This window comes from Mesocricetus auratus, unplaced genomic scaffold (genome assembly GCF_017639785.1).
Source record: "Mesocricetus auratus isolate SY011 unplaced genomic scaffold, BCM_Maur_2.0 Super-Scaffold_100007, whole genome shotgun sequence".
In the NCBI taxonomy this organism is placed as follows: domain Eukaryota; kingdom Metazoa; phylum Chordata; class Mammalia; order Rodentia; family Cricetidae; genus Mesocricetus; species Mesocricetus auratus.
This window is the reverse complement of record NW_024429191.1, coordinates 32,007,662-32,026,553: the sequence shown is the minus strand read 5'-3', so window position 1 is coordinate 32,026,553 and position 18,892 is coordinate 32,007,662. Positions and strand designations below refer to the sequence as shown.

General features: G+C 46.7%; 1 pseudogene; it reads left to right on the top strand.

The window, feature by feature from the left end:
• Positions 1 to 9,422: 9,422 nt before the first annotated feature.
• On the top strand, positions 9,423 to 14,548 carry LOC101822915 (annotated as a pseudogene).
• The last annotated feature ends 4,344 nt before the right edge of the window (positions 14,549 to 18,892 follow it).

Below are 18,892 nucleotides of genomic sequence, written 5' to 3'. Positions count from 1 at the left end.
AAAAAAAAACCATGACCCAAGGTAACTTGGGCAAGGAGTGTTTATTTCAGCTTACACTTCCAGATAATAACTCACAGCCAAGGCAGGAATGCAAGCGGGGACTTGAAGCTGAAACCATTGAGGAACACTGCTGGCTTGCTCACAGGCTCCTGCTCAGATAGCTCCCTCATACATCCAAGGAGCACCTGTGTAGGGATAGTTCCGCTCACAGTGGGCTGGGCTATCACACATCGATTAAGACAGTCTCTCACAGACATGACCACAGGCCAATCTGATCTGGGCAGCTCCTCAATTGACAATTCCTCAAATGACTCTAGGCTGTGTCAAGTTGATAGCACAAGTGAACTAAGACAAGACTCCTTGCATTGTCACCCGAGTCACCACTGTTTTCATCCTGGATTTTTTTTGTTGTCTGAGACAATTCATGTAGCCCAAGCTGCCTGCAAACCCTCAAACTTGCTACTTAGCTGAAGATGATCATGAAATTCGGATCCTCCTGACTTCAGCTCCCAAATAGTGAGGTTACAGGGTGTGCCAGGATACCCAACCCCCTCATCTATTGCATTTACTTTTACATTAAGAGCTATCATGTCCACCACTCAAGTGAAATGCATCCATCTACTGCCTAACCACCACTCTCCCCTCTGTTGGAAACTTTCACCAACCTACTTCAAAGCTTTTGGCTGTCTATCTAATGGTGAGGGTCACCACCGTCCTAACCTTCAGACAAATGAAGACTGCAGTCTCATCATGACTGGTGGCTGCCAGGAGAGTCTGCTTATCACACTGAGGAGCTGGAGCAGGGAAAGGGGTCATTATAAACTATGACAAACACAGAAAAAGCAAACTTTACTAATTCAGAAGCAGGGAGAAAAAAAAAGACTTTGACCAATCAGACAGGAAATGAAGCAGGCAGGAGCTGTGATATAGCTCAATGACAGAGCTCCTGCCAGGTGTAAGAAAGGCCCTGGGTTAGATCCCCAGCATAGAAAGACAGCCAGGCTTGGAGCTGACACCTGCAATCACAGATTTTAGAAGATGGGAAGGCTTGAGGGTGTGCATCTACAACTCCGAAGATGGATGAGGGATGTGAGGTCAGCTGGGGCTCCATAAGACCTCTTCAGAATGAAAAGAAAGAGAGAGGGGAGAAGACACGAAACAGATAAGGGCAACATAGAGCTTGGTATTGGGGCACCAGCCAGATGCGTGCAAGGCACTGGGTTCCGAGAGAGCGAGAGGGGGGGAGGGAGGGAGGGAGGGAGGGAGGGAGGAAGAGAGGGAGGGGCAGAGGGGCAAAGGGAGGGAGAGAGAAAGGAGGCAGTCAGACCTAGGGGCCTGTCATGGACACATGTTGTGAGTTCATAAAACTGTACAGATTAGAAAGAGATCCCACGTGTTCTGCTGCATGAAGGCCGCAGGGAGTGTATGTTGAAACATCATGGCTGACACATAGTGGTGTTCGAAAAATGCAGATACAAGACACCTGCTTGTACCCGTTATAGTAGAAAACTTAGATTTCGCATTATAATCTCTTATTCATTAATTTAGCCAAACCATTTACTTGTTCCACACTTGTGTTGTGTCCACGCTGTAAATCAGGCAGTGTTTTAGGTTCTTATTGCAGTGAACAGGCCTTCATAGAGGCCTTCTAGGATAGGCCCATGAGCCCTTTACTGAGTCTGGTAAAAGATCTGGAATTTAACCCTTCGAGGCTGAATTCCAAAATGAGGCTGAGTTAAGACTACTCTCAATTGATGGGGATTTGGAATATACAAAAATGAAGACTATTCAAAGTGAGGTGTAGAGTGGAATCAGTGAAGCAAGCCTCCTTAACTCACTCCAGTAGCTCTCAATGGACATTTCCCCTGACAGCCTAGGTAGGGGAAGCCATGGGGTTGTGTTATAGCCTAGAAAGAATACAGAGAAGCAAAATGGGGTTCCAGACAGCCAGCTGAGATGCCCTGTCCTCATTCTCTTCGCAGGGACACACACAGGTACATAGGAACAAAAGGACTAAATGGATTTTTCACTTTCTATGGGAAGAAGGGGCTATATATAACAGGTTTGCAGTGGGACATAGCAAAAACACAGACATGACTGAAAGATTAACTTCTGTTCATTGTATTTGTTTGGAAGAAATATCTTATCCTAGAGTTAATAATAATAATAGTGATTATTATTATTATTATTATAAGGATTCCAGTACCTAAATTAGTGTGGAAAATGAGACTTTCCTTACTTGGGACTACATTGCCTCTGACATTCTTTGGGTATTTTCTCAACTACTTCCAGGCAGAAGAAAACTACCTGCAACAATTCCCTTTGTTGGAAACACTTTACATCCCAAGTATTCTTGGCTCTCTGAGAGTAATCCCACTTTTAATGAGACTTTTTATCAATTAGTTTCCTCTTTCAGGATTCCTGTTCTCCAAGCTTGATTTGAAATACAGCTTTCTCCGGACTTAGTCTTCTTCCAGAGACGAGCCTTCTTCCCGGCCTTCGAAAGAGCTCAATAACAACCAATTTGAAACTTAAGAGCAAAAAGCATTAGTTCTAATTCTGCCAATTTTTCTATGCCATGAAGACACAATTACATTTATTTGAATTAAATCTACAAGCTCAGAAGCTTTAAAAAAAACAGATATTTCTTTTGGATTTCTTGGGATAAAATTGAATAAAGTTGGTGCTAGCCTGAAAACTAAAATGTGAATATTGTCATCATGAATATTTCTTATATTCATAAGCTGATGAAGAAACTAGAAAGTACGGGATTGGGGGAAGGGGAGCCCTCTAGTCCCCTTGCCTAATTCTGTATTCTGTTTCGGCTTTTGCTGATAATAGTTTAAATTACTCCTAGCCTTTGTCTGCAGCGATGATTTTAGCTCCCTCTTTCAAACGCCTATGACTATAACGTCACGCTTCCCCAGATGCCATGAGAAGTTTTATGAACTCTTTTAGCTCCCTTCCCTGGAGAAGGTAGGTTTAATAGACGAAAATGTCATGTTTCATTAGTACATCCCCGCTCACACAAATTTAGACTTCAGAAAAGAGAACGCTTGTAAACTGAACCCAAAATTGACAAATTGTGCCTCTGTTTAAAAGCTGAGATCCTCAAATTGAGACACATGCTCACCCGTGTCAGCCTGAATCTACAGGCATTTACTTTCTCCCGAAGGGAGGACTCTTTGCCAGGCCAGCACATCTAGATAGACGCATCCTCATGCAGTGTTGAAGATCCTCTGGTTGCATTCTGGGGACTAGTGGGCCTTCAGTCACCATTTGTCACCTATGCGGATCAGAGCATAGAATTGGGGTGCCTTCCATGATGTCTGAGGCCTTCCTGTGGCCATTAAGGCGGCACACACATACTTGCCTGGCATAGATACAGGTTTTTTAAAGAGACTTGTGTCCCTCAGTTTGGCTCTCAGACTATTGAAACAATGGATCTCATGAAGCAGAGTTGATCCCCGCCCTAGGAGTCTCATGCTTGGAGAGGAAAAAGCCTGAGAAAAAAGCCTCCCTCCCCTAGTCAGCCAGAGAGGAAATGATGAAGGTCCATGATGGGCAGAACCACCCCTGGCTAGGACTACTTAAATGCTCATATCTCTGACCCGCTACATAACTCTGCTTCAGGACCCTGAAGATGGATGAAGATGATATAGGTTGGAGTGTCAGTGGTCTCTTTGTCCCTATTCCCAATGTGGCCAATGAACGAATCTCCCTTTTCAGCTTTTCACTATCAATTGAACTTTTTAAATTTGTTTATGGAGAATGGGTGGCTGAACATGGCATGTTGGGGTGACAGTCATAGAAATGCATGGTACAGAAAGACCATAAAGTGAAGGACCAGAGAGACCCCAATCACTGCAGACATCCACCAAAAGGCTATAAAGTGTATCATACAACTGAAAAGCACTTCATCAACAGAGATCAACTCTCCAAACTCCTAACCCTGGAAAAGTGCTCGTCCCAGGCTCAGAGAGTCTGGGAAGTAGCTAGCAGAGAGCATCCCAGACTCTGTGGCAGATTCAGAAGCTGCTAGACATTGGAGAGTGCAGCAATGCTGGGAGACTGTTTGCATCTTCCAGTTGTTATTAGTAATTAAGATGTGTTTATGCTCTTATTTCACAAATAATTACTAAAAGCAGACCATGTGCCTGGGACTGTTCTAGATACTGAGTGAACAGACCAATAAAGTCCCCACAGTCACAGAATTCATATGCTTAATGATTTGGTTTGGTGTGTGTGTGTGTGTGTGTGTGTGTGTGTGTGTGTGTGTGTGTGTGTCTTCATGCCAGTATGCATAAGTGTGGGAGTCTGAGAAGGCCAGAGAAGATGCACATCCCGTGGAGCTGGGGTTACCGTGGTGATTATGAGCAGCCCACACAGGTGCAGGGAACCAAACCCAGGTCCTCTTGTTGCAAGGGCAGCGATAGCCCTTAACCACTGAGCCATCTCTCTAGGCCGGATGTTTTATTTCACTTTGTTTTGTTTAATATTATTGTTAGATCCCATCCCCTCTAGGTGCTGCTTTGAGGACCTTTCAGGGCTAGCCACACTCTCTTTGCCCTCCAGGCACTGCTATGAAGAACTGACAGGCAACATCCAACCCCTTGCAGCCTTCCTCTCCCCACTCCTCTCACCAGCATCAGAAATAAAGTGTCTGCACGCACACGGCGTACGTTACATATTAACCCAGCCTTTGCTTTGTGGGATAGGACCGCTCTGCTTTATCGGAAACCCTTGAAGGCTGGTACTCTGCTTGTCTGAGCTACTCTTCAGATCCCTGCTACATCATCTACAGCGTTAACAGCCCTTTTCACAAAACTCTCACCCAAAGGAATATCCACCTCTCTCCAGAAGGTCCTCTCATCTAATAATTCAGCATATATTTATCATGGACACTCAGGCATATCCGACTTATGGCCTGACATGCAGCCACGTGGCCGTTGTGGAGTAGAGATCAGTCACATCACACCAGAAAAGACCCCAACTAGATGAGGGATGGAGTGTGTACAGCTCAGAAGAAATGTCCTCTGTGACCTTTTGATCAGACACGATGACAGGTGTACTCTGTTTCCTCTCCTGCTTCTGTGACCAAATTCTCCTCCTCTTCCTCCTCTCTCTCCCTATGTTAATTAATGTGAGGGCTGATTGGTGATTAAACCTCCAACTCAGTCTCTTACAGGCATTTATGTGGAACAGTAGCTGAATTGTAAAAATAATTCATTTCACCTGAGAGGGACCCAGTGAATGCTAGAGCTATGTGTCCTCCCTTCAACTCGAGAGGCAGTGTTCATTTGTACAAAGGATAACTTCACGTCCTGAGGTGACCACACAAGTTTGTGTATGAAAGTTTAAATACCCGTGTAGCTATTGAGTTACCAAGGAGGCTGGCAAAGTAAATCAGGCCCCAGGCCTCTGGAGTTTGGATCTGGGATTGGAGGTGAGGCTCCCTTCCTGTGGCTGCAGAGACCCTGTAAAGACAGCAGCAGGAATGGTAGAGGAACTCCATCACCCTGCCTCACCCCGGCAGCAGCCCTCACCTTGGCTTGGCAATTGAGTCCAGTCTCCATTGAGCAGACCCCATCTCGGGCATTGGGGGTCCCTGCTCCCTAAGACCCCTGATAACCTAGGTCCTGATGAACTCCCCCTCTTCCTTCTCCTTCCGGCCTCAGACTAGAGTCACTTTTTACAGTGAATACTGGTTACAATAAAATGTTCTTTTGTTACGGGATTCCACTTTCCCAACCTGACCAGCTGAATTCTGACAGTACTGACTCGGCTGCTATGTGAAGAAAGTTCCAAGAAGTACAGTGATAAACATTGTCATTTGTGTGGGGGGCATGTGTGTGGGGTCCCATGCATGGGATTGTGCATATATAGAGGCCAGAAGACTTCAGGGTCATTCCTTAAGGACTATCCTCCTCTTTCTATTTTACAATGGATCTCTCCTTGATCTAGAATTCACCGAGTTGACTTAACTAGCCAGCAAGCATCTACTTGTCTCCCTAGCATGGGGATTACAAACATTCACCACCACACCTGGCTGCTCCTTCTTCTTTTTGCTTTTTAATGTGAGTTCTGGGGAACTGAACTCAGGTCCCCATACTTGCAATATAATCACTTTGCCAGTACCATCTCTCCATCTCCCATCAACACCATCAAAGGCTGCTCAGAATAAGCATCAGGGATGGGCTTAGAAGGCACTCCAGCCATTACACAGTAGAGACAATGGGCTTAGCGCAGGGCTCTTCATACACCTAGCAAGTTCTCAACCACTGGCAGGCACTGTAGCTTTAGATGCTTCCGTTCTTGCCATTACTTTCTTCTGAGAGTCAACATTGTCTGTTCTCACTTCCTGGCCTTATCAGACTGGCCTTCAGCAGTCAAACTCCTTCAGGCATGATGAGCAGTGAACATAGTCACGGCTTAGGAACATAGAAACATAGGAAATAGGGTGAAGAGGTGACAGTGAGCAAGCTCCTTTTCCCAAGATGCTCATGGCCTGGGGGAAGGTGGAGAGCTGTGGCTGGTAGGTCTGCTAGCTTGTTCCCAAGGCTATATGAATACTCAGAGATACACTAAGACTCTCAGCAGGAGGCTATACTTAGAGCAGAGATTTGCTATCATGACAGGTGTAAATAATCCTAGATCATGAAGAAAGCAGTCCAGACTCACAAAACAGGAGTCCACCCACTCTCCCACCATAAGGGATCCATAAGCCTCTTTCCATGTACCATGTAAACTCTATTTCTACTCAGGGAAATACAATGGAGACAAAGGTTTTCAATGGAGATCTGGTCAACCAGGCAACCTCTGCCTGGCATGTACTAGAAGTCCAGATGCCTGTAAAAGAAAAAGCAGATGTTTGACAGCAATTGGCATCATTTGAAGAAACAGGACATGGTCCCACTTTGGGGTAATTATTGCATTTTATCCTCTGGTCTTTTCTCAACCACAATCTCCCACAGGGCAAGAATTTCCTACTACAGGAGAACTTGACATCCTCTGGGTCCTCAGCACATAGTTGCCCACAGGAGAAGGATCCCTCCTTACAAGCACCCTGTCCTATCCTTCTGCAACAGAAAGCATAAAGTACCTAACATTACCTGCCCCTCCCGCCACCCCACCTAAAATAAATTCTAAATGTATGCCAGTGAGCATTTGCCAGGAATCCACTGCACTCCGGGTACCATGCTGTCTTTCTAGGCACTCTCACCTGGTACAGGTGGGAAAACAAAAACTCAGAAAGATGAATGACCCAGGTGATCCAGGTAGTCATGGGCAGAGACAGAAATGAAGCCAGACCTGGGGATCAGAATTCCCATGGTGTTCTGTGGCCCATATGAATGACAGTTAAGTGAGGTAGGGACAGCCAGGTCAGGCAGAGCTAAGCATGTCAAAAACAGGCCTAGGTACAACAGGCTCCCCTCCCCCTCAGGGATCCCCAGGTTCTAGTGACATTTGATGAATGGCCCAACAGTAGTTTTATAGAGAAGGCAAATGTGGCAGGGACAGACAGGCAGCAAAGTGTGCTAGCAAAAGCCTCCCCTTAACCTCCTTCTGGCTTTATTTACAATGCCTTAGTGTCCAGGGAAGGCAAACCCTGAGGCAGACCTTCAGAAATGAATGCCCTATCCACAGCTCTCCTGCTCACAAATGATATGATGTGGGGTCAGGGGTAAGGAGGGGAGAGGACAACCCCTTTACCTTGAGCATATGCTCTCCAGGCACAGAGACGTGCAGGGGGCAGCCATTCCTCACTCCAACAGACCCAAGTCACATGCTAACATCTGTAACCACAGATGGACTTTGCCACGGTTCCTAGTGGCTCTGTGTTCCATCCATCCCTGGATATGTTAATGTATTCTAAAGCCAAAGGGTAAAAGTGATTTACTCATTGAAAATCAAAGGGGAGAGTGTCTGATCGTCCTATTACTGAGGAGAAAGAAGAAGAAGAAAAAAAAGAAACTTGACAATTGTCCTTGATAATAGGATGTACTTGACTTATACATGCTCCTGGAACTGATTATTGCAAATTGTGATTTCAGAAATGCTGCTAATCAGGGGGAATTGGGGGGCCACCCCAGGAGGGGAACAAAACTAGAGGGAACTCCAGCAGCTGGAGACTCTGCATGATAGGAAAGCAAGGAGAACTCTCACCCACAGCAGAGTAGACCTTGTCTCTGAGGACTCAGAGCCCAGGTTCAGCTTTGGGATTATCTGTTCTAAAAGAGAAAGCTGGAAACTACACCATGGCCCCAGCCAAAACCAAGGCCAGCTCTACTCTGGCAGCCTTCCCTGAACCAGACCCAGAATTTGAGTCAAGTCACACCCAAGAGATGAGCTCCTGGTGTGGAGGAAGTAACACCTTGCTGTTTGGTGTGGAGCCAAGAATGAGAGGCCTCAGTCCAGCTTGCAGAATGGCTGAGTGAAGGCCTTGGCACGTCATGTAGAATGGAAGATCTCCCCACTAGGTACAGCCTCTTAATCCCATCCCTGTGTATAGGGATGTCCCACTTATAACTTCCCATGTCTAGAGGAAATGGGGTATGTTGGGCTAGCCCTTATCCAGAAACGACACATTCCGGAATGGAACTCAAGAATTACTGTATTTTTATTGTTGGGCATGCATGTGTGTCTGCATGAATACATGCCATGTGAGTGCAAGTGCCCACAGAAAGTGAAAGGATTTGCATTCTCTGGAGTTGGAGATACAGGTGGTTGAGAACTGCCCAATGTGGGTGCTGGGAACCAAACCTAGGTCCTCTGGAAGAGCAGCAATGGTTTGTAACTGCTGTGTTATCTCTCTAGCCTCTACAAAGGGTCTTTGATGTCATGAAAACCTTTTATGGGCATCAATACGAGTTCAACCTCCCAGGGAAGAGTAAAGGAACTCCCTATTCTCCTACCCAAACCCCTCTTCTGGTCTTGATCTTATTTCTCACCACGCTGCATGGTTACCTTCCACTTGACCCACTGAGGGCAGGGACTGCCTTGAATTAATACCTAACAAAAATACGGCCCCCACCCACGTGTTACTCATTAGGTATTTACTAGCCAGCTTTCCATCATTGTCATGAAATACCCAGGTCAATTAGCTTCCAAACAGAAAAGACTTACTTTGGCTCACAGTTCTGAAGTTTCAGTTGGTTCCAGACGCATTGCTTTAAGACCTCTGCCAGATGTGTGGGCAAAAACTAACTGCTCACCTCATGTCCAGAAAGCAAAAGAAAAAGGGGGTCAGGTCCCATAGTCTCCTTCAAGGACACACCCCCAGTGACCTAAGTACTCTCCATTAGGCCCCTCCTCCTAAAGGTCCACAACATCTCCCCTAAGGGCTACATAGGAAGTAAACCTTTGACAGGTGGCCTCTAAGGACATGTGACATCTTGACTTGCTGAACACTGTGTGGCACCATGGCGGGTGGTAAAAGAGCACAGTCCAGCCAGAGTGTCACTTATCCCTACACTGCACCTACCTGTTTGTCCCAGTCAGGGAGAGTCAAGTGTCCTCCTGCAGAAACAGAAGGTAGGTAGGAAGTCCATTGTGTGACCAGAAGTGTTGGCACTCAGAAGACCACGGCTATATCTTCCCTTCTGCTGGCACCTTCCCTGTGTTGGTGCTGAGACCACATGGGGACAGAAGGCCTGGAACAAACCACCAGATCCTCCCTATAGCAGAGTAAGGTCTGTATAGAGTCACCCCCAAGATTTCCTTTGGAAACCCCTGAGTCATCTCGATGAAGAACCCAAGTGGCTAATGTCAAGTTGCTTAGAAGAAATATGTGGTTAGTCTCTGGGATATGTACAAGTCTTGTACATCATGGAGAAACGGAGAAAGAGATTTGACACCGGCCATATTGTCTTAAGCAGTTTCTAGGCGTGTTAGTTGAGAAGGGTTGGAAACATACGAAACAGCTGCCAAGGTGGGAATATCTCAAGAACAGCTACAGGCGCAGGAAAACCCTAATGAGAAAAGATGAATGCTATGTTTGTTATTCAGGGAGGGTACCGGCGGACAGTTACATATGCCATCCCCTAAATTAGAGCTATTTGTTCTCATAGAATTAATTGCAGAAATAAATAAAATTTATCTTCAATATTTGACATGTGATCCTAAAAATTAGAATTCATGAGCTCACGTTTTCAATAACTCACATATAAATATAGACAAACGGATGTTTTAATGCAAATTTAATATACAGTAGTTAAATTAATGATTTGTCTCTGTTCGTTTTTAATTGGGAAAAAAACCCTCACTGCCACACCATATAAATCAAACTAGCCCAGCATGTTGGCGTGATAGAGAAGTCGGCACGTTCCCGGCCATGTGTCAAGATCCGATTTGTGTAAAATGAATGGTTCCTGTTCCCAGTTCCATACACAGCGTCATGCTAATGCATATTCATAACCGAGCATTTCTTTTACCAGTTTTTCTCTTTTGAGCTTAATATTTTCTGTATTAAAAAATAATTACTGAGGTCATCTGTTCCCAAGGGCCACGTAGGCCAAGAATGCTGTGTTCACTACTAGTAACGATGTGACAGGGGCAAGAGATGGCTCTGTGGGTGAACGCATTTGCCACACAAATGTGAGGACCTGAGTTAGAACCCTCAGGATGTGGGTAGGAACATGTGTAATCCGAACAGCTAGCCTGGTACGTACAGTGGAAAAACAGCAGAGACCCAGCCCTGCCTCACACAAGGTGGGCGGTAATGACTGACACCGGATGTTGCCCCGCCCCCACAGAGACGGGGTGGGAGATTGAATGGAGTGTCTACTGTCTCAGGACCGGATGTGGATTGCAGGGTTTTGTATGGAGCCCTGCTAGGCATAAGTGGGCCAGGTGGTGCAGGCACCAGAGGTGGTAAAGGACGGGACCCAGGACACACACATCTGTTAATTGCTCCTACGTCGAGCTCATCTCGTCTCATCCGTGGTGATTGCCTCTTGATTTCATGCTAGATGGCTATACTGCTACCGAGAGCCTCTTGGTAAGTTTGTGGACCGTACCAAAAAGGCATTTTTATCACCGGTTTAATGCCCCATGGCTGACAGGGAACAGCGAGAGAGGAGCGATGCTGGTGCTCAGGCATTAAAGGGGTCATTAAGCGTTGCACTGGGGAGAAGGCTTGTTTTCAGTTACATGGCCAGCACAGGCCTGAAGTGATGCGTAGGCAAAAGAGAATGGGCAGGGGGGGGGGGGCGCTCACCTTGCCTTGCCAGCTGCAGCCCGTGCCCCCATTACCTTGTCCTCCCACCACTCTGCCAGGTCAATTGGGGGTGGTCATAGAGGGACACTTGCCCCAAACTCCCCCACTGGCTGCACTCCCTGGGCAAATGATGCAGCCTGTCTCCCTTCCCCAACCTGTTGCTTCTCAGTCAAGCTGAGCAGCCCAGAGAGGCAGCCAGTGGTCCTGACTCTCTGTCTTACCCAGACCACTCATGCAACAGAGATTTTACAAATTCTCCTCTCCCAGTACCCACAAAAGTCCCCCCCTTTCATGCCTGGCAAAGAGGTACCCACAGGTTCTCATCATACCTAAGCCCTGCCCTTTCTCTCAGCCTCCAGAGTTTGTGGAACCTCAGCATCCAATCACAGGACTAGAAGTGTTTCAAGAAACAGAAAATCGTCCTGGTGGTGGAGTAACTGATGCATGGCTATCACACACGGGATGTCAGTCTGGAGAGACAGCTTCACATAAGAAAGAGTGAAATCAGGCGAAAGTAAGAGCTGCATAATTTACAGATGACCCAGGGCAGCTGTAAATAACGAACATCCCCAAATTATTATTCATTGTTTTATCAGTCAGCTTGCTCCTTCCCAAAGAGAAGCTCCAGGGATTGAGCTATATCTGTGACAAGATTTAAATGGCAGCCACGTCGCTGGAGTCTACAGTCAGGGAGCCTGCTCCAAAGAACCTATAAATTGTGTCCTAACAAATAGTTGGGAGTATTCAACTCCAGATCCATATACACGTGTATGCGCGCGCACAGGTGCGCGCACGTGTGTGTGTGTGTGTGTGTGTGTGTGTGTGTGTGTGTGTAAATCAGAAATCAGTCATGGCTGTCCATCATGTAGGATATTTGTTGTTGTTGTTTTTCTATTGTCATTTATGAATGTTTTGCATATGTGTGACATGCATGTAGAGACCTACGCTTAATGTTAGCATTCCTCAATTGCTCTCTCCCACCTTATTTATTGAGGCAAGGTCTCTCCATCAAATCCATAGCTGGACAGTATGGCAGGCTTTGCTAGTCCCCTTGCTCTGGGGATTCTCTGTTTTCATCTTCTGGGACTGGAATTCCAAGCAACTGACATACCCACCTGAGTTCACCTGAGTTCCATGTGGGGTCCTCAGACTTGAAAACCAAGCACATTAACTTCTGAGTCACCATTCTAGCCTCCACCATGTTTTATGGAGCTTTCCAATTAGGCTAGGCTATAAACCTCTTACCTCTGCTTCCCAGCATGGGATGACACGCATACACCACCACACACTGCATTTCACATGGGTCTGGCTGCCTGTCACACACTTTACTGACTGGGCTATATTCCTAGCATGATCACCGCAATTTTGTGTGTGTATGTGTGAGGAATCTGAGTTTAAGATCACAAGCCCTTCACTTTCCCCTTCAATTTCAAGCCCAATTTTTTTCTTGCATATAGCACTTCAGATGAACTGGGGAACAAACATAGAGGTCAGATCCTGGGTTGGTTATATTGGGAAGGTAGCAAAGAAATGGTCCAAAGAGAATGTATCTGTCCCCAGAGCAATGGCCACCAAAGGGCCAGCAATACTGTAACTATGGAGAGAAAAAATAAACACAAGTTTTACATCAAGGGCAATCATGTGTCCTTGGAAACAGTGAAACACCTTGTGTATGTAAGAGGTGGCTGTTCCATGTAGCTTCGAGAACTTGGCGTTGATGAGGTCCTTCCCAGGATGGTGCTGTTCCCTTTCTGCCACCCTCAGGTCACTCAGTGAAATTCTCTGGGGCTTATCACATGAGTCACTTAATGGGTCACATAATAATCATAATGAAGCCTGAGAGCACTAGGAGTAGAGACAGGCCATAGCAGGATGCAGAGCACCCAGGTCCCCTGGGCACAGACGCCTGTGCACCCAGTCTGCATCATTCTTGCCAGTGATTGCCTTCCAAACACACGTCCTTGTTGTGATCCAGCAGTGTCCCTGAGGCTTATCAGCCCTGACATACTCCCGACTCATTTATTTTTCCCATTCTCCCCACAATCACTTCTAGAGGGGCATAATTTCCCCAGCAAATGGCGCAGTTGTCAGAGTCCCCTGATTAAGAGGTCTGCATTCATTACAGCAGAGTAGCGTCCGCACTGTGGCTGCAAAGGAGCCAACGAACAGTGCCCAGGACTGGGCTGGAGAGCCCTGTCTTCTGATGCCGAAACTGTTGGGAGTTTCCTATATGTTTTCTGTGACAAGCCTGGCAGCCCGCTTGCCCGGGTCAGTTTGGGGGACACTTTACATGCCCAAGGCAACGGTGAAGACTTCCCAGCCAGGCAGTGCCTCTTAAGCGGTGTTTTCTATCTCTCTCCAGTACCTCATCTATAAAGTAGGGCTAAGAGAACACCCTGCCTGACTGAGAGGAGGTGGGTGAGAGCATTAAATGAGGTAGTATTATAAAAAGACTTAAATGGTGTCTGGCATACACTGGGTGTTCTGTAAGTGCTGATACAAGTAAGTGGGGTTCATTCATTTCAGCGTCAGAGTTGACCATGGATATTATCCCAATAACATGACTCAGGAGTCTCGTATCCATGGTCACATGCATGTAGAAGGTGAAAGCCACTCATGCTCCCTCAGGGCCACAGGAGACTGTCACAGGAAGTAGAAGCATTATTGTCTCCATTTCATACTCAGAAAGACGAAGGTCAGAGGGATAAAGGAAATGACTTAATCAAAATTACACGATGCTTTCCTTTCAACCCCACATCTGCAGTCACAAGTTCGCTCAGGCTTCAGAAGAGACTTTCCACTAGTGTCCACCACTGTGGTAAAAAGAAGGTCCTATCGGACCCCAGTGAGACCGATGAAATCGCCAGTGCCAACTTCTGACTGCAAAGACGGACTGGCCATCCAGAAGACTGTGACTTCCCATTCCCAGGCTCGATGCTGGGAAAACACCTTGGCTCAATGGAAGGGCAGGTATGTGGACGTTGGGAAGTGGAAGGGTCCTGCCAATGCTCACATGCCTGAAAAGGTGACCTGGCAAAGAAGGATGCAAACCCTGTGCTGGCTTCTCAGAAGATGAGTCTCAGATTGACCGCCATATGTATCACAGCCTGCACCTAAAGGTCAAAGGGAATGTAATAAAAACAAGCAAATTCTCACGGAGCACATCCACAGGCTGAGGCAGACAAGCTCTACAAGAAGGTCCTGGCTGACCAGGCTGAGGCTCACAGGCCTAAGACCAAGGAAGCACAAAAGCGCCAGGAGGAGAGCCTCCAGGACAAGAAGGAGGAGATAGTCAAGACTCTGTCCCAGGAGGAAGAGACCAAGAAATAAAGCTTTCCTCGTGTCTGCACACAGTGGCCTGGCTGTGGCCTCACATTGATCAGTCATTAAAATAAAACAAGCCTAAAAAACAAGGTACTGTGATTCGAATGTCAGATGGCCCCCAAATGTTCATATGTTTGAACACTTGGACCCCAGCTGCTGATGCTGTTTGGGCAGGTGGTGGGACCTTTAGGAGGTGTAGCCTCGTCAGAAGTGGGTCACTGGGGGTGGCTCTTGATGCTTTATGACCCAGCTCTACTTCCTGTTTGTTCTCTGCTTCTTGCCCACCATGTCTTCCCCTCACTACCTGCCCCACCATGACAGATTATGTCCCCTCTGAACTGTGATCCAGAATAAACCCTTTCTCCTCTAAGTGGCTTTTGTCGAGTATTTTATATAACACCAGAAAATTAATAAAGACCCAAGGATAAGAAGGAAACCAGGGTCTCTTGTCCCATTTGTGATCTCCATTGATGTCTACACTCATGTCCATGCATCAGAAATTAAGATGTAGGCAGTCCTCTCTCTGTCTCCCCCAGGAAGTCATAGAAACAGAGGGGTGATGACTTCTACAGAAGCAATCCTGCACGGAAGATGAGTGAGAAGATGAGCCACAGAGAACGAGAAGGAAGTTGGCTGCTGAAGGCCTTGGGAACAGCTGTGTGAGTACACACAAAACATGCAGCAACCCCACATAAGGGATGGCACCAGGCTGAGAGCTAAAGGGGACAAAGCCTGTGCTCAGGGGCAGAGCAGGGGAACTGGGAATGAGGAAGCCACCACAGTCAGCCGAGCTACACGCTGGATTGAGGGGCACGGGTTATGTGGGAGAATGTGTGCAACAAGGAGACTAAGAAAGGTAATGGGAAGGGCCAGACCAGGGGCAAGGGCAGTGGTTATTTACTTCCCTTGCTGCAACCAAATAAATAGCTGACAAGAAGTCATTTAAGGGGGGAGGCTCTATTGGGGCTCATGTTTTGAAGGGATTTGGTTCATCATAGTAATGCAACTGGTTGCAGCCACCATTGGGAAGCAGAGAGATGAATGTTTACATTCAGCCAGCTTCTTCCTTTTCATCCAGGGTGGGTCTTTCCTCATTAGTTAAATGTATCTAGAGATGCCCTCAAAGATGTGCCCAGAGGTGGGTTCCCTGGGTGATTCTAAGTCAAGACATCATCACAGAGAGAGCTTGGAGTTAGGGACACAAAGCTTGAGCCTGGAGACAGAGGGCCAGCCACCTAAATAGCGTCTCAAACAGTTTCTGCCAGGTCCTCCTTGCAGTATGATTACTAGAGTCATGATATCTAGTCATGATAAAGCCATGACTAGAGCAATGTCTGTCCCTTAGAGTTTACATCTCATCAGCAAGAGGTGATGAAACCTTCCAGCAGGGTAGGATGTCATCAAACAGAGAAGGGCACACAACAGGTACATATTCGAGGGGCAAAGGGTGTCCAGAGTGGAGGTTTTGCAAAACTCTCTGTGAATCTGCAGGTTCATAAAGTCTTTCTCCTCTCCATTCACTGAGGGGTATACCAAACAACACGTTCAAATGCCTCCCTTTGTGTGCACGGGTATGTGCACACACAGTGCAGGTGTGTATGTCTGTGTGTAGGTGTATACCTATGTGTGTGTGTGCGTGTGCATGCTCACACACACGCATATGAAACCCAAAGATCAACTTGGAGTATCTTTCTTCAGAAGTTGCCCAACTTGCTTTTTTGAGGCTTGGTCTCACAATGACTGACCAGAGAGACCCCAAGATCTACCTGTCTTTGCCTCCCCAGTGTGTAAATTCCAAGTTCATACCGCCAAGCCTGGGTTTTTACATGGGTACCGGACATCAAACTCAGGTCCTCAAGCTTGTGAGCAAGCACTATCCCCCCAGCCCTGCATATCCAAAATGTTCAAAACCTCCAGGCGTCTTGTTTACATGCCTTTTCTGTTCTCCAACTGTATGCATTCAACTCCCAAAATTAAAAATAGTCAGTGGGGATCTAGATGTAGTTTCTGAGAACACAGATCCAAAATAATTGTAACGACAGTTAAGAGAAATGTGGGAATTATCTGCCCATGGCACCTGTATGGGGTCAGGGTCCAGACTCTTGAATGTCCCACCCTCCCAAGGGCCTCGGATATTCCACCAACAACAACAACCAGGACCACTTCCTGATGAAAATGGAAGGAAGGGGGAAAGGCAAGGCACAGTCAGTCAGAGAGCATCCTAGAAGAGCGCCCATTGCTGTCCTTGGCTCCCATTGGCTAAAACTCAAAAAATGGCCACATCTGGCTATGAAGAAGTGTACCTTGATAAACACTGATGGCTCTCAAGAAGGGAATGGCTCTTGGGGGCAATCAGTTCTCTTTAACAACAAAGGGTTTTGTGCTTTGTCATTGACTTAAAGTGCTTTAAGACTTTGCTGGGAGCAGCCATCATTCTCTGCCTCTGCCCTCCTAGCCCTTCTAAAGACAGTACTCACACAAGAGCCAGATGCCTGAATTAACCTTCAAGGGGGACAAATAGGTCTCTTATGGGACTCCTTTTGTCTAAATGCAATTACTCTGACTTCCTGCTTAAGCACGTGACTGAAGGGAACTGGTACAGGGCCCAGGGCTGAAGGCTGAGCTGAGCTGCTGGCTTTCCTTGACTTTCTGTTTGTCCTCTGAGAGGACCTATGATGTCACAATTTTAGCCCCAAGCTAGAGGGATAGAGGTCCTGAATTTAATAGCCTCTCACATGGCTTTGTCTTTTTGGCTCCTGGGTATGGGTAACAGCCACTCGCTTCCTGTTGCTGTGATAAAAGCACTCTAACAAAACCAACTTCAGGGAGAAAGGGGTTGTTGTTGGATTGCTTGCTTGTTTGCTTTGCTTGCAGTTGGTAGCAGGGAAGCTGAGGCAGCTGAGCTTAAAGCAGAAGGTTGCATTATGCCACAGTGAGAAAAAGAGCAATGAATGAATACTTCTGCCCAGCTCACATTCTCTACCTTGTACATGACTCCTGCCTAGGAAACGGTCCCACCCACAGTTAAGATGGGTTTTCTTACTTAAACTAACATCAAGACCTCTTCCACAGGTATGCCCAGTGGTACATCTCTCAGGGAGTCTACATTCTGCCAAGTTGAAGTTAACACTTAGCATCACAAGAGCCCTGGCCAGAGGTAGCATCACCAAGAGTATTGATGTCCTTGCTCAGCATCATGACCACCTGCATGGACCATCTACCCTGAATGTGGTTCTTAAGACTTCCCTCTGCTATCCACCCACCCTCCCAACTCACTGCCTTGTTCCCCTTGTGGTGGCTCTCCCTGCTAGCTAACCACTCTCCTCCCTCCTTTGTCTGTAATTGGCCCTTGACTCCTCTACTAAGGTACTTCTTCAGAGTCCATCCTGGGCCACCCCCTCCCTTATGAAAACATGCCCAGGAGCAGCATCCCCCTAAGGCAGAAAGTCCTCATCCATGGCAAACTAACTCCTAAACCCCACAGTCATTAACTCTATTCATAGCAAGATACTTGAGAGAAATCAGTGGAGCCGCAGTTCCTACTGGCAATCTTTGCAGTAATCCTGCATCCTCTGAAGCTCAGTGAACCTGGGCACAGCTGTTTCAGCTATATGTGTGTGCACGTGCATATGTGCATGTGTGAGTGAGTGTGTGTGTGTGTGTGTGTGTGTGTGTGTGTGTGTGTAGACTAGTGTGTGTGTGTGCCACCATTCATTCCATCCACCAGGAAGGAGCATGTGCTGTGCTGGGCATCCAGGTGGGAAGATGTTCTACATTAACTCAGCCACTCTGGGGGCCTCACTACAGAGGGGAAACTTTGCTTCAGTACCCAAGACCCTGTTTTACATACTCTAGCTTACCACTCCTTTCCCAAGTTCAACCTACAACTGTGGCAGACAATGCTTTCATTATTCTCGCCACCAGTAAAACTTCTCCCATGGTCCCATCCTCTTCCCTCCCAAGAACATACACATCTCCTTCCTCTTGCACAAAAGGACCCCTTCCCCCACCCATCTTCACCTTAATCTTCACATCAAATAAGGATCTAATTATCCTTCTCCAAGAAGCCCTGCTGGCTTCCCAGCCATTCTTGAACCCTGTCATAAGCCCAAGAAGGACCTCACAGTTAGGACAAGGAAAGAACTAGGTTTGAATTACTCTGCATTTGCTGGATTTCTGAAGCAAGATGCCTCTCTCCTTAAGTATTACACTGTGGCTTATGTCCTGCACCATGCATATGCCTCACATAAGAGATCAAGAAATACCTGATGGTTGATTATAGTTATTGACAACTTGCAAGTTGATTGCAGTTATCAGAGAATACATCAGTTTCAATTTCTGTATGTGTAT